Here is a 17,602-nt window from a genome sequence, read left to right as displayed (position 1 = left end):
TTTTTTTAAGTATGGCTCGAGTTCGATTTTTTCGAATTTGATTTATTTTATTTCGATGCATTTTAGGAATACACAAATTCAAAATCAATTAGGCGGTTTTAAAAAAAAATGTTTAAAATAAAGTGGCCATGAGATTTTGTAGAAATTTTATTAATCAACATCTTAAAGCAAAGTTTCCAAAAAAATTCATATCCTGTTTTCGAAAGTTTCAATAAAGTTGAATTATTATTTTAAAATAAAAATTCAATGAAATTAAATTAGGCGTTTGGGAGTAATTCTAAAATTTAAAAAACACCTTTGTATGGCACCCTATAGAACTACGTACGGGAAATGAAAAAAATAAGGAACCAAAAAAGTTTTTAGTTCTCGACTTCGTTTTTGTTTTAAAATATCAGTTTTTCAATAAATATAATCACGTATAAAAGTATTAGTTTTTCAGAAAAGTTCTCGCGGAACGATTGATCTTTCTTATAATGTTCTAGAACGAAATATTGTCATTACAACATTTAAATTCTTGTAGTAAAATACTTCTTCAGTTAAAGGTTGTCTAAAGCCCATACAAAACTTCAGACAAATACCAAATTGTTTGCATTCTTTCAAGATGAATCTTTTTGTTTATAGATTCAAAGTATATCTACTACCTACACCGAAAAAAAAAACAAATATCAATTTAACATTTTTTAAATATCAACCAAAAATGCTCTATAAAATGTGTTTTATGATATTTAAAATGTTAAAACAATATTTTTATTATCAGGATGATATTTAAATGTCACATTTTGGAATTTTTTTTTTTGATATTTTATTATCATTTTTTTCATTTTAATTTATCATGTTGGAAAATATTAAATAAAAAATTCTTAATGTGTACTAATAATAAGATTTTACTTCACATAGTTTGGGAGAAAATAACAAAACAATTACTACTTTTTTGTAAAGAATATTCACTTTCAGTAATGTTTTGAAAAAAAGAAAGAAAATACTTAAAATAATAAAATAATAAAAAAGAAAAAGAATGAAATAGGTTTCATTATAATAAACTAAAACGTAAAATCTAGTCAACATTGATATTTTAACTGTCAAAGTGAAATTTTCACTTTCCACCTAAAATTAAAAAATGTCAAAATGATATGATAAAATATCACAATTGATATTTTAATTGTTGGACGACTTTTGTCACTCAAAAATGTTAATTTGATAGCTGTTATTATCAATTTTTTTTTTTTTCGGTGTACTACCTGGCCAATTAGTGTGGTCCAAAAAATATTTTTTTTCGATTTTCGGTCGGGCCACCCCCTAAATTTGTTTCACTTATCTACAACATTAATGTTGTGAAATTTCAATTCGCTATCTTAACCGCAAGAGGGTGCTAGTAACAGTTCAATTTTTAGGTTTTGTAGGTAATCTTGATTTTTTTTTTTTTTTTGAATTTTTTTTGAAAAAAAAAATATTTTATTTAAGTTTCGATTGTCTTTATGAAACATATAAAATATTTTTTTTTTCTAAAAAAAAGTAAGAAATAATTAATAATAAAAAAAAATAAGCAAAATGTTCAAATAAAAAGTCTGTGCTGACGAAATTTACTTGAATATTTTTTCAGAATAAGCAATTTTTAACATAAAGTTAAAAAATATTATTTTTTTTTCATTTTTTCCACAAAAATACAATTTTTCAATAGCGATCTGCACCCCCTACTATATAAGATAGGAGGCTGAAAATTCAACAGTATAATACCAATAGGATGTGGAACCAAACTAGGGGCTGGCCCAACGTATTCTTATTATTCAAAGAAACGGATATAATAGAAAAAAAGAAAATCCCCAAACAGCAATTTTTCATCACCTTATTTTCAAGTTCTGTCAAACAAAAACTCAACTAACAAAAAGCTTCCAATCAACAAACAACTTAATTATTTTTTTTTTTTTGCTTCATAAATTTTGTTTTAAAAATTTCAATTTTGTTTACAAGGCCATATTTTATATTTATTTTTTCTTGGGTGTCTCCCCCTGATTTCGATTTCAAAACCATCACATTCACAAAAAAAAAAGTCATAAAATTAATTTAAATGACTTAAATTTATTGAATTAATTACCTTTGCGCAATTATCGCACTCACTTAGTTAATTCTGAGTATCCGTAACTGTAATAAATAATTTCCTTAATGCATATAGCAAACGTAATTGCCAGAGCAAAAACTATACAGAAACATGACTTTTTTTCCATGTAGCAATCCATACAACATACTCCAATATGGACCCCACCTTCTTAGCGCAAACACCTTTGAAGGCCATGCTCGCTTTAACCACAATGACGAGAACATCATTCGATGTGTTGCTTTATAAAGAAACAAAAATCTCTTTACCTGCCTTCAATACTTAGATAACTTCAAAGTTAAATAGTATTGAATTGAGGAGCTTTTTCTCTCCCATACATACCCAAAAATACTATTCTTCCTCATCGTCTGTTTCTCTATTTTTCTTCTCTCTGTCTACCTCCGGAATGAAACATGTGATCGGCGAAAATCGAAAAACAAACAGAGACTTCTAACGCTCTTCGGAGTGATCTAGTTTTAAAGCTTTGCTTCCTCCTCTCTGTTTACATGCGATCTTGCTCCAGTTCGTCGATTTCCTTTGCAGCTCTTTTTATGAGTCATTCCTCATTCGTTAAGAGAGCCCTTTTGAGAGACTCTTTTCCTAAGCCAAGATTGAACAAAACCACATGGCAAGAAGAAGTGGCAAGATCAACTCGGCTCTCTTTTTTCAAGCGATTCCAATCGACTCTCTGTCGTGCATTTCAAAGTTGGGTGTGTTTGTATGCGCGTGCCTTGCCACGAACTCGTGGGCTGTCTACGTCCATCCGCTGCCGCTCAGAAGCAGCAGCAGCTCTCGCACTTTTCAATGAACCAACAACGATGGAGCGATCTTCGATGATGAAGACGCGAGCGACGGTGCGCGGTGTGGTGGCGGGCGCAGCACAACGATGCTGTGTGCTTAGATGCTTGCTGGTGATCTGGTGCTACTCTTGTTGTGTTTTTGTTCTGCTTTTATTTTGTTGTTTTTCTTTGCCATGCACTTTATTGTAACAGTTTTATACAGTTTCTTATGCCTCCTCGCTTCTTTGTGCCGCGATCGACCAACCGATCGAGGCTGAGACCGAAGCCGAAGTCGTATAGAGTCGAGTCGAAGTCGCAGCCGAAGCTGAATCTGAAGTTGAAGCTGAGGCATGTCTTTTTGAACTGCCCGCAACTTTGGGTATGCTAAAAAGTTACGATCGTTTTCAGTTCAGTACCTTAACTCGAACTTGTAGCAGACGACACTGTGTACGGATAACGGTGCACATGATGCCTTAAAGTGTTTCATTCGAGCCTTTCGTCTTCCATCATTGAGCACATATTGAGCGCAGCGCTGCGCAGCGTCTCCATCTCCATCTATCGGAAGAGTCTGTTTGGCCGTGTTTTTTTTTTGTTTTTTGTTTTTTGTTCGTATTCAATTGCGATTTGATTATTGGAGCGGTTATCATCATCGCGCTTGTCAACGCGTGTGCAAGTGGCGCGCAGGATCAAAACAGAGCATCAGGTCAAACGTTTTTCGTTTCGTGTTTTTTTTTTTTTTTTTTTGTTTAATTGTGTTGTTGTTACTTTTCTTAACTGGGAACAGGAAACGTTACTTGTTTCCGGTGTGATAGTCTGATGGTGTGAACTAATAAGCAAAAAACGGGAAAAAGGATAATTATTTTTTCTCTCGCTCTATTTTTCTTTCTCTCTGTTTTGACGATTTGATGATTTGATGAAAATATCCTTGATGTGAAATCGAACGTGTTTGTTTATCGTAACATTTTTTTTTTTTCAAACTGCCATTTGGGAAATATTTTTTTTATTTTTTTTTTGTGATAATTGCTGGCAAATGAATCACAAAAATTGTCACTAAATATGTCGTTGTGTGGAATTTAATTGCTAAGACGTGATGAGAAAATAAATTAACAAGATTAAAAATGAAATTGAAATAAAAAAAAAATAATTATTAAAAAAAAATGCGAGGTACATCAAAATTATACGCGAATGAAAGTGAAAAATAAAAATAAAAAAAAGAGAAATTAATTTTGTAAATATAAATTGTTAAATGCTGATTAAATTGGACAGCTTAAACAAAAATTAATTAAGAAAATTATTAAGGATATCATTTGCTGGATCAGAAATACTGGCTTACAGCTGATCACAAAGAAATGTAAGTATCTAAATTTTTTTACTCAATCGAAGGCAACTTAATGAATTCCCGTCGGCAGATTTGATTTATAAGAAATAGATTCATATTGGCGATGGGTGTAACAAGTTTATTATAATAATGAAATTGCAATTAAATATTTACCATAATTTGTGTGTATTTTTGCAAAAGTGAATATTGAATTGACTTTTTGTGAAATAAGTGATCTATAAATTGGATATTCCAATCGATGGGTTAGTTGTATTTTGTTCTAAGATTCCGTTTAGTGTTTCAACTAAATGAAATGAGACAATTTTGCTTTGAGAATGAATAAATAAATTAAAAAAAAAAATATAGACATGCATTTACTTTGTTCAAAGACATTTTTTTTTTTTTTGTTTAAATAAAAAATAAAAATAGTCACCGATTGTACTTAATTATACAAATTCTTAAACATGTTCCCTGGAATAATTTCTTAACCCAGTTAGATGAAATGACGAATGAGTAAATTTCGTACCTGTTTATAAAACTACGAAAAAAGAAATGGTTGACAAAAAAGTGAATTTTCGGATCCAATATTTTGGTGTTTTTTTCAATATTTTTAATTGTTTGGGTCAAAATTTGTAAGTGCCAATATTAGGCAAAAAATTCTGTAAATCGATGGTTTATGAAAATGAAAAAAGTGCACATTTATTTTTAATACAATGTTTCTATTATTATATAAGAGTTTTTAAATATTAAAATTGTTTCTTAAAAACAAAAAAATTGTTGTGGTATATTTTTTGATAATTGATCAAATTTTGTCACAATATTGTGAATAAGTCTCGCATTTTTTTGTTAAAAAATTTAACTTTTTGTTTTCTATAAAAAATTTTTCAACTATAATTTAAAAAAAGGACTCTTTTCTGAAATTTTCGAAACTAATTGTGAAAATGGACACGTACTAGGTGAAGAGAATTCCACCTTTTCCAGGAGCAAAAGTGGTCTTTTCAATCTTCTCAAAAGTTGAATGAACGAAAAAGCGTTTGATGGACTAAATTTGTCTCATCAACATTAAACAAAAAAAAAAAAAACTTTATAAATGTGATTGCTTAAAATAATAATCATTTTACAAAGTTTCCACTTCCTTGAAAACTAATGAAAAATTTACTTTAAGTTTCGTTTTGAATCTCAAGAAAATATCTCGGTATAAAGCAACGAAAAAAAAATTAATTGTTTATAGTGATTTACATTTCATCTGGACTAACTCATTTTACTTTTTTGCAATGAAATACAAAAACGGCGACTCTAAGCGTGCATAAAAAAACATTAAGGACACTTTAAATATTTTACTTTTACTACATTTTAAATAATAATCATCTTTAAGCGATATCAACTTTGCAAAGCGTAACTGTAGAACATGTTTTTTTTCCTTGAATATATATTAAAATATCACGCATTATCTACTTGCAGGACACCCTTTATAATACCCTAATATGTGGCTTTTTGTTTGACTTCATTAAAAAAAAAAAAAAACAACTGCATATCATCGGTCTCATGAGAAAACCTCGTAACTCCACTTTTTTTCAAAAATGACTTTTGAATGCCATTCTTTAGAAAATATGTGGAGCAACCCAGAAAATTTGGGGTCATTCCGAAAACTCTAAATAGACTTAAATTCAAATTTTGCACAGCGCGTTTCTTCCCAACTACTCTGTTGTTTGTTTACTCTTTCGTCTTTCCTGTAAAATTTAGATTTTGGGAGTTACGAGGTTTTCTCATGAGACCGACGATATCCACCTCTTCAAAACAAATCTTAGTTTTTGAGAGGATAATGTTTTTTTTCGCTTTATTACGTTTGCGTTCATACAAAATGTGACTTTTTCCATGCTTTTCAATGGTGAAATAATCTCTACCCTTATTTAAGCATGTCTCATCTTAAAGCAAATGTTGAACACGTAAAGTTTTGTAAAATTTGTTTTTTTTTTTTTTAGTTTTCTATTTTCATTTTTTTTTTTTTTTTTCTAAGTTAATACCTTATATTTGTTAGTTTATTGCGAAAAATATTCTTTTTGGATGTTTTAAAAATACCTAGCCCTTGTTTTAATTTTCTTTTTTATATATTTTATATTATATAGATATATTATATAAAAAAAAAAACTAAAATTAAAATACATATTTAAGAAAATAATTTAATTGCAAACATATTGAATTTTTTACAATGAGTTTCCTTAGACATTATTAATTGTATAATACCGGGAAGAAGGTTTATTGTCGAATAAAATTATGTTAACATAATTTTACATAAAAATGTTGAAAAATAAAGATGGTGTGTATGTGTACCTGTACCTACACTGTACGTACATTTATTTTATATTTTGTTTATAGGCCAGTCATAATGACGAAAAAAAAAAACGTCACCAAAAAAAAGATGATGTCAAAAAACAAATCGCATATCGTAAATTTTTGAATTTTTTGATCGATATCTCGAAAACGGTTCACGATACGCAAAAAATGTTTATGCATGAATTGTAGAACATGGTAAAAGCTACAAAAAAGCTCCTTGTAAAATGTTCGTATCTCGAAGGATAGCCGAGTTATTGTCAAAAAAGTTATTGCGGAAAAAGCTTATTATAAATCTTGGTCGAAAACTTCACGTTAAGCTTTTTTAAGCATCCGCTACAACATATCTAAAATTTAGCTTTCTCGGTCATTTTGCATTTCCAAATATATAAAATGACTGGACTATTATGACGCGTCTTTCCACAAAACGGTTTCGTTCATTTTTATCTCTGTCAAACTTCAATTCTAATTTTAAAAAAAATTAATATACCTTCTCTGTAGTACTTTTCACTAAGCATCAATTGAGGTGCATTAGGTCTCCTATAGCCTCATAATGATGTTAACACTAAACAATTTTAAGAAATTATTTTCTTTTCGATATTCACAAAATTTGTTAAATAATTCTGTAGTAGGTATAAGTCTTTGTTTAATTTTGCCTTAAATGAGTAATAAGCTACTTTTAACACTCAATGGGGTTTCAAGTATTTTCGAAGGCCAAACCATCATCCCATATCTGATGATTTCCTTCAAAGTAATCGATAACAAATTAAAAGAATAAAAATGTTTGATCAAATAGTCCTCTATACGTGTCACTCAAAAACGCACTTGATCATATTGATTCAAACATTGCTTCAACAATAATTTTGATAACTTACATAGTGTGTAAATATAATGTCAACAATGTGTAAACAAAGTCAACAGAAGCTGTTCAAATAATCAATCTATGGATTAACATCTTGAAACTCATTACATTTTACAGTTCTGGCTTAAACAAAAAAAAAACATACAAATTTTTCAAGGCCTTAATTTTTTAAATAGTTTTTGTAATCTAAGCCAACTGAAATATTCTTTTTAGTTTTTAAGTTAGTCAAATTACCCTTTTATATGTTTAAAACCCTAAATTTGCTTGAGTATACACACAAACAAAAATGGAAAGGTTTTTACCATTTTGCCAATTACATTATAATAAGATTATATATTAATTGCATTCAAACAAAATCATCAAGTTTGTGAAGACTGATACAATAATTTAGTGGGTTTCTTTTGCCAAAAATTCCCAAAATCTTAATAACTTATACCATACCATAACGCATAAACACATTTTATGATCTGAATCGTGTTTACAGTTAAAATGATTTGTGCAATACCGTCAAAGATAACAAGCAATAAATAGATCATTTAAGCTTTGTTCTATTCCCATTTGACAATTCTTAGTTTCTGGACAAGCGCAGCCATAAATATAATATTTTGAAAATGCAAACAATAATAACACATTTATGGTCATTAAATGATTATTTTCTCCAAATAATAACTTGGATATTTTTTTTTTTCAATTTCATTTTTCTTATTTCAGTAAGGGCCAATTTATTGAGCCTCCATTAAATTTTGAAATTTATCGCTTTAGTTAACGGCCTCGTTAAACTATTGTCGCCTTTAAGTATAGATCATTAAAAATTCATTTAATTCACTCTTCTTTAGTTAAAGTCCTTACTTTTAATGGAAACTTTAAATTTAAAACTCTGTTAAAAATATCCTAGGGATTTTTTATTTTGCTTGAAAAATAATCTGTCAAAAGCTACAATTTTGTCAAATCAAATAGATTTGAATTGGAAGAAAAACCAAAAAACTATGACCCGTAAGTATTTTGCAGCTGAAAACGCCAGAAAATGCAAGATATTAACGATATACCAGTGGTAACCAAAGAATGATACAACCTACAATTGAAACCATGAGAAGAAGAAGGAGTTAAGTGAAATTTTTAATTTTTTCCATCGGTGTCAAATAACAACTTAAATTTAAGTGTTATCGGCATTCATCTCGTGTCATTGGTTTAGAAGTAAGCTTTATATCTATTCTTCTCATGGCTTCAATTGCAATGTTATGTATGTTATGTATGTTTTATGCAGCATCTCAAAAATGATTAGTTTTGAAGTGGAGAATATAATCTAGTAGATCTAGTATTATCTGTGCGAAGTAGACAAGAAATTCATTAATTTCTTTGAATTTTGTTCTTTTTTATGGTACAAATGCATGTGTGTATACCTACAAAAATTTCTAGTCTGGACTTTTTTCATAATTGTGATGTTTTTTTTTTAATAATTCTTTAGCTCATTTGACATTTTTCAAATAAAATAATAATTCAAATAAAAAAAATAAATGAAATGACATTTGACACTAATGGAGAGTGAATAAATAGAAATTCTGTTTAAAACCTCCATTTGCTCTAAAAATCCCTCTTAAAAGGTCGAATTTGGTGTTTTAACTAAAACTACTTTTAAATTTAATACTCAATTAGTTAATGATGCCAAACTTCAAAAAAATCCTTAAAAGAGACTGAATTAAACGAATTTGGTTTTTTATTTTAAAATTCCCTCTTTTAATGGCGATTTAAGTTTAATGGGGAGTCAATTAATTGGGCCTAAAAGTGCCAATAATAATATTTATCAAAATAGATATAATAAGACACAATTTTTTAACTCTGGGTGTGTTTTTTTTCTTTTTTCTGGCCTTTCTGTCGGACATTTTTATAAAGTCAATCTTACTCTTATGCTCGTAAAAATAGTTATAAAAATGTTACTGCGGTTTTGCATTATTGCAAGAAATAACAAAAGACGTTTGTTTTACTTTGATCAAACTGATAAAATTAATTGGAGCATCTTTGTTTAAGATGTTTTATTTTAGTATTATGAAAATAAAAGTTTAATTTTAACAAACAACTAACAAGTCAAAAGTACCTTCCTATCATGCAATTAAATCAAGATCATATAAAATTCAAATAAATTACTATACTCGTCTTCTGGTCATCTGACATAACTAAACTGGATTGTCAGGAAGTCGTAACGATAACTAAGTAAATAGTAGGTATCTTGGTTTCTTCAAATAAAAATCTTGTTTAATTTGTGTGATAAAAAAACACTTGTCATTTACAGTTTACTATGTCAAATTTCCTTTTTTTTTACAAATTTAAAGATGAAATCTTTTTCCACATTTTCAATTCATATTTAATTCATATGTTCAGGATGTTCAAGATTTTAAAAAAACCAAAATTATAAGATCAAACTTTGTAACTGAATTAATTTGTAAAAGCTTTTAAAGGTTCTTATTAAAATAACGGAATTTATCTCTTTTGTTTTTAATGATTTCTTTGTTTAACATAAAAAGTTCAAACTACCTTCACATTAATTACAACCATTTGAAATTATTTCTTCCATTTATGACCCTTTATTATTATTTCTTTCTTCCTTTTAAAATTGATGGATATTTTTTTATGCTTATAATTGGCTCATATATATAATTTGCAAAAATAGCAGCAAAAAAAAAATCAATTTTATTGGAGAAATTTTAAGTATACCGATAATGAATAGGCTAGGCCTATGGGCGTAACAAACGGTATAAATAAGTTTGTGTTACACAGGATTATTACAATATAAGTTTATGTAAGTTAGAAAATGGGCTAATAACTTGCAGATGATCTTATTTATTGATACTTAAAAAATATAAAGTAGCAACCGTAAAACAAAAATTACAGTAGGCAGGCTTTGTAAGTAAAGCCTCGGGGGTAATTGGTAAATTGTTACTTTTCTCCTATCAGCATTAGGCTAAAATAGATTTTGCAATAATTTTTTTTAATTAAACGCAAATGCTTTTATGAAAGTAGTTTTATGAAATACTTTTTAGGATAGGAAATAGTATTTTTGACCTATTACTGTACTAAGAAAAAATTATCTCACCAAAATAATAATTTGAGGTAACCAAGAAGCATAATGACAAATACAATGATTCTTTTGCACGAAAAAGTGAAATAGATTTAGGATTATATGTACTTATATTATAATCTTTGAACCTTTCGTTTTCTGTAGAAATTATAGTACTTTTAATGATCAATTACTTTTTGGACAAAAGTAAGAAAAAAAGCAAAAAAAAAAAACAGTTCAGTTTTCAGTTTTGTTGTGGTTTTGCAAAAAACAAATAAGCTTTGCTCTGAAAAAAGAAACTACAAACAACCGAAATAACTGATAACAGTTAAAAATTATATTAGTGCTCCAATTACATGAATGGCGTAGTTGCAGAAAATGGCTTTAAAATAAAAAAATTGAAACTGAAAAAATATGATAAACAAACTTGTTCTTCGAATTAAAAGCTTGTAGCGACCAAATTTTTTTTTTAAATTGTATTTTATTGATTTAGAAATTTAAATACATTTTTTAACACTTAGGGCCAATTTATTGAATCTCCATTAAATTTAAAATCGTCCTTAACCCTTTCGGACCCAGCGTTACTCTCATGTAACATTTTTTTAAAAATTCGTAAAAAATATTAAATTAAACAATTTTTTTAGGTTACGATGGCTTAATTGAAAGATAATAATGCCTAGTTACTGGATTATTACAAAAAGTTAGTCAAATATCATACCTTAAATTTTTTTTATCGAGAAAGGGACTGAAATTCACATTTTTTTTTTTTTTTGCAAAAATTTTTTTTATATTTATGGTCATAATTTTGATAAAAAAGATATAAAAAATGTTAATGCAGAAAGTGTTTTGTTTTTTTTTGCTTAGAAGAAGTAGCATACATTATAGTTTCATAAAAAATTATTTTCTCAGTTCTCCGACTTTTTTTGGTGGTCATAGGCAGTGCATGTTACTTACATGTAACATGAGAAAAACACATTAGTTTTGCTATTTATTATTTTGTAAAATAACTTTTTGCTATTCATATTTCTTAGTTGTGATGTTTTTGACCCGTTAATACCGAAAAACACATTTTTTAATATTGATTTTCATAGCTTGGGTTCAAAAGGGTTAAAAAAGGAATTTTAAAAATTAAAAACAAAATTCATTTATTCAGCCCTTTTTAACGATATTTTTGAAGTTTGACATCATTAACTAAAAGAGCATTAAATTCAAAAGCCCTTTTAGATAAAACGTCAGTTATTCAGTTTTTAATTATAAGAAATATAACAGAGGAAAGCCTTTTGCAAGTAGGTAATTAATATAGCAAATAATTGATTTCTTTCGTTTCGTTTGTTTTGTTTTTTAGTTTTGACATTAAAATAACTTATAATTTGTAGAATTCTCACCATTAATTTTGTCTACCTTTTTTGAAATTATTTCAATAAAGGTCGTTTTAAATGGCAGCAACTTACTATAAAAAATATAAATTAAGCTCTGAAAAAATAAAACAAAATAAAATGGAAAATTATCTAATTAAAAAAATTGGATTTCTTAAGAAAAACATTCTTATTTACGTTATATTTATGATATATGCCAAAAAGTTTACACCGTTTTAAAATGAAAATTGCACACTGTAACTTTTAAGTTAACTTGCCAAAATTGTGTAGTACAATTTTGTTTTAACTACTGTTTATTGAATTGAATAAATAACAACTGAATTTATTCTTAACTAGATCTAAATGTTTTCAATCATGAGTTCATTTTTTTTTCTTTTCCTTCCCTTTTTTTTCTTAACTCGACCAAAGCGGTTATTGAGACAGAATCATTTGGCAATTATAAAAAACTGTTTAATTTTTTTATTAGTTTTTTGTATATCATATTATTTTCTCTTGAATTTTCTGTAATGACCGTGAAAAACTCTAAACAAATATGTGCACTAAAAAAATTTATTTTTGAAAAAGAAAAACATTTTTTTTCATAATAATTTTTAAAATTACCTATTTTGTACAAAAAGTTTCGAAGAAAACGATCAACTTGATTACGAGAAAGTCGAGCACGGTTTTTTGACAGCTACCGTTAGCAACGCAACGGTTCCAAAAATATTTTGTTTATTTTCAAAGCAGGATTTTGATTGCCACAGCATACGTATTTTCTTTATACAAAATCGTTAGACCCTTTTTTAGAAAAACAACCTTTTCGATTTTGGTCGTATGACAAGTGCCGTTAATTTTAGTCTTAAATTTACCCTATTATAATAATCAAAAACCTTAACTATCAAGTTTGAAGCAAATACCTTCAGTTGTGTAGGCTGTAGCTAAAATTTTGGCCCTAAGACACTTCTTTGTGTAACATCGACTTCAATCAATTTCTTATTTTCGTTCAACGGTCATAGTATTTCAAATATCTTTTTGAATAGAACTTTTTGCAGTTTTTACTCATATTAAGAAACTTAAACATTTCAAAGGCTTGAACAACTTTTTCAACTACATCTGAAAACACTTTGCATCTAATTTTTTGAAAAAGGTAGAAATTCTTTTTAATCATATAATGTTTCCTTGAATTGTTGCCTTACAAAATTAATTCTTAGGTTTCAATTTTATCACTTAGCGTTTCTCTTTAATTAAGCTCTCAAGAATACTCTCTACCTATTTCGATAAAATATAATTTTGAGATAAATTCACACCTGACTAAATTCCAACTGTGTCCATTATACTTACCCATTGACTATAAGCCTTTAAAACTGATACAATAAAAAATAAAGAGATGAAATAATGCCCACAAAATAAAAAGTAATTCCGCAGGAGTCCATCCACACGCCGCTGGCGCTGCTGCAGCGCACTGATGCTTATTATTACCATAAAAACAGTTCTGTATGCATAAAATTTTAATGTCAATAATTTGCACTGAAAATTGCCAGCAAAAATTTACCACCACAACACATAGAAGAAAAAGAAGAAGATAAACAAGAAAAAAAAAGAAGAACGCGCTCGTCAGTTGCCCAGAGTTTACTGAAGCAGCAGCCGCCCACCCCCATATGCCTGAGCGCGCGCGCAGTATTTGCCGCGCTTTAGTGCCATGCAAATCGATTTGCGGAGGAAAAAACTAAAACGAAGCTCCTAAGCGTTATGTTGGTCTTTTGGTCTCGTTCGTTTTGTGATACTCCTTTCAGCCTCTTTTTTTTTTTTTTGCAGATTGTCCTCTTGGCCCGGCCAAGATCTTCCATGTTCGTAGAGTCATAGTCTACTTCAACTGAACGATATTAAAATGTCTTCGGTCCCATTTCAATACTTTGTGTATTTCTTTTTGTTGTCTTCTAGTTTTTTCCTTCTTGCTCATTTTGGTGTAACATTTCCTTGTTGATCCACCGATGATCATACCGCATACTCTGCAAGTAGTGAGTCCAAATTGTGGTCGCTAGAGTTGCGATGCCACAATAAAAAGCGGACATAGAGAGTACTTTTGAAAGTCGTTCACATTCTTCCCTATTGCAAAACGACGACCGACAATACGACAGACGACAAACGACAAACGACGAACGTCTCAACGATCACAATCGACGAATGTAACGTATCACTGAGTATCTGTGGCAAGAAGATTCAATTAACCAAAAATCTCGATCTGCATGTTGTAGTGACGTATTGTAGGAGATGCCACCAACCCAGAGCACCACCACAATGCATTGCATGCAAATTTTCCTTCTCATCACCTCTCGCGCGCCCGTATACTGTTGAAATGGTGCTCTCTGCTGAGGCGTACATTTTTATTTCAAACCAAACAACAAACGACAACCAACGACGACGACGACGTCCTACAACATGCCACATAGCAGAAGGAGCGAAAAGTTTCCGCTTTGTGCTCGTCAAGATCCACTTGGGGAGTTTTAATGCGACGACGCCATCGCCATCGCCATTCCTAACAAGCAATTGTACCCATGCCACAAATGACTTCTAAGCAGTGGTAGCGCACATCACTAGCACGTGCTAAGCTCAGCTTTGAATGTGCGGTGCGGTGTGGTGTCCCATCCCGTGTCTACTCTTGATCGTCCCTATATTCCGATGATTCCAAATACGATGTGATGCATATGCGCCTCGGCTACAACCTCGGTTTCGGTTTCGGCCAATGCAATCCGAGTGCATAATGTGCCGTACTTATACGCCGCCATTAGAGACACACCATTATTTGATAGAGCACGGTATGCACGCGCTCGCGTTCGCGTTCACTATCCGTATCATTATTATTATTGTGTGGCGTACTCTCTCGTTCGATGTGGACCAAATGAACAAAATAAATAAGCATCAACATCAACATAAAAAACAAAAAATAGTGCACAGTGGTTCATGAGGGGTAAAAATTCTTTAAAAATATTAAGAACAACTTTACCGAAAATTAAATCGATTAAATTAGCAGAAAGGGAAAGGCCGACTTTGGGCCCGGTCGTGAGAGATGAATTTGGTATCAAATGAAAGGTGGCTATGAACTTGTTATGTGTGTGAAATATTTTTAAAATCGTTCATGGGAGAGTCGAGATATTTGAGGGTGAAGTTGCCAATCTCAAAATCGAAATTTCAGCTATTTTTCAAATAATTGGTCTTAGAAAAATCATATTAGTACCAAATGAAAGATTATTTTACTGTCTATAAATCTGTGTTAACAATATTTTTTTATTTTTAAACAAACTTAGAGAAATTAAGTGTTTACTTCTGAAGAATTCATTTTTTTGACGCGTCAAAAAATCTAAATATTCTGTAAGGACATATAGTTTTTTTGTCATTATTAAATAGCTTACTATTTTACCTTAAATTCCATATATATAAGAGTTTTCTTTGTACCCGAAATAATTTAAGTGTTTTATTCTTTTAGTCTATATAGATTAGCTCCTGAATGCCACGCCTATTTTTAGGGGCGTTTTTCTTAAAAAAAATCGTGTTTGTACCAGAATTTCTTGAAATTCATTGATAAAAATTTGACTTCCAAGATTTTCTTGAATTTTTAAAAGATGTCATTTTTTGTCATCTTTCGAACCACTGTTGAGCGCGTTATACCAAATTGCATATTCGCAATTGTTTCGGGACGTTCGTTGAGAGTGACGACGATGTCGATGATATACTGATGGCAACGCCGCCGCCGAGGAGTGAGGTAAACAGGAATTGGCAAATCTAAGGTGAGCTAGAGAAGTTTTTATAGATTTTATGTCTCTTGGGCGGTTTGGTTTTCAATTGCCTTTTTATTTCCCGCACTGCTTCCAGCTTTAGCACTGAAAAAGTTTTTCGTCGTAGTCGGTCGTTGTTGTCGTTACGAACGCAATAACACAACAACAACAACAAAATTGTCTAGCTTGGGAGTTATATATAAAACGAGTGACCGAGCGTCTGTATAGTCTCTTGTTGTTCGGTCATATCGCTTATTAAATTATATTTGTGTATTTACATGAATGTGTGTGCCCATATGTCAGTTTTGACATTGCTAGAGGCGACCGGCATTTTAGATTATATTTTTAACGGAGAGTTTGCATAGTGCACCCAACACATTATACAGATAGACACACACACACACGCATTATACACTAATGACTGCTGATGGTTATTCTAAAAATCATTTTGCAATAAATCAAAATGTGTTCAACAGCGGTGTAGTGGAAAGGTGGTAGAAGAGTAGAAGCGGCTTTATAGACAGAAAACTTCAGGTTGGGCAGTAAGTGGACGCCTTGCACTGGATTTTTTTTATAATTAAACTCACATATCTGGCAATTTAAATAAAATCAAAAAAAAAAAACGAGTAATAATACTCAATGCTAACGCATGCGAGGTATTTCATCGTTAGTCGTTGTAGTCTCAAAATGTGCATGACTCGCTTGTCCTTCTTTTAAAGTGACACTAAGCAAAAGTTAAATGATATTTATTATTTTTTTAATTTTCAAAAAACAAGTTTGCATATCAGCTCTTTTATTTAGAAGAATGCAAATAACAAATAATCCAAACAGATAAGTTCTAAATATATTTAAATAGAAAAATGTCCTTAAAGTTTTATTACCTTCCAGAAAACGAGTTTTTATAAAAAATAAAGTTTTAACGTCAACTCTTTTGTTTTAGAGTGAAACTTCTTTTCCTTGCCACATTCAAGCCATTTTTTTTTTTTTATATTTTTTGATGATTTAATATCATGAAAAGAGACATTTGGTACCCATATCAGGTTTAGTTGTTGTAACACAATGCTTCAAATTGCAGGTTTACCACACATTGATGCCAGAAACTCAACTTTGGAATTTTGGATAGAAATTAAAATGTTTAAGGTCTTAGTCAAATTGTAATGAACTACATGTATATGGAATACAAAATTCATCTAGATAGATAACACCGTTATACTTTTCGTATAGATTTGAGTTCAGAAAACTCGAAAATCTTATCTAAAAAAATGTTTACGGAAAGCTTTCTGAGATATGATTTTTCAAAGTTTTTTGTCGTTATTTTTCCCTGCATTCGGGCTATATCTTGGGTAATAAACTGTAAATCTGAACAAAAAAAAACGGCACCTGAAAGCTGAATAAATGAACAAGAAACTCTAGAACAACTTTTCTGCGTCACTCAAGACTTTTAAGTGCAATGTATCGAAACATTTTAAAAAATCGATTTTTTAAATTAAATTTTTGCCAAAAAAAAATGTCTTACTGAAAGAAAAAATCAAAATCTTTTGAGTCCTCATAGTTTTGCATGTATAGTACGCTTCTTGACAAAGAGATCAAGATAGTTTTCTTCAAAATCTATGGATAAATTATAAAGATATAACCATTTTTGTAACGATCTATATTTTCGACTCTTTTTGTTAAGAGTTTTTTCCTATAACTTGAAAAGCAAGCCGAATTTGAAAATTTGTATTTAGTAATTTTTTGTAGATAATTAAGAAAGGAAGATACTTTATTTTTCAACATAATGGTCACAAAAATTAAATACGGCTTAAATTGGATAAAATATAGATTTTCAAAATCTACCGTTTTCGGTCTTTTTGAGCCATTTTTTTTTATCAGATCTCAATCGTAATTTATTTAAAGTGATTTCCGAGTCCCTGAGGTCAAAGTACCAACGTAAGAAAAAAAATAGTTGGATTGAGTGTCCATTTTGGCTGTAAACCAGTGTAATCAAAATCATTCAGTAGTCGTTGAAATCATTTGCAGTCAAAGCAAAGATGAGTGGTC

General features: G+C 29.9%; 1 protein-coding gene across 2 annotated transcripts in view; it reads left to right on the top strand.

The window, feature by feature from the left end:
• Positions 1–2,907: 2,907 nt before the first annotated feature.
• The window catches only part of LOC129918085 (MDS1 and EVI1 complex locus protein EVI1-B), an 86,411-nt gene continuing 71,716 nt past the window's right edge, over positions 2,908–17,602 (top strand). For both annotated transcript variants that reach the window (XR_008772923.1, XM_055998438.1), the window contains exon 1: positions 2,908–4,222. The gene's annotated coding sequence lies outside the window, so the exon portion shown is untranslated. The remainder of the gene's footprint in view (positions 4,223–17,602) is intronic.

This window comes from Episyrphus balteatus, chromosome 1 (assembly GCF_945859705.1).
Source record: "Episyrphus balteatus chromosome 1, idEpiBalt1.1, whole genome shotgun sequence".
NCBI lineage: Eukaryota > Metazoa > Arthropoda > Insecta > Diptera > Syrphidae > Episyrphus > Episyrphus balteatus.
This window is presented reverse-complemented; position numbering and strand designations above follow the sequence as displayed.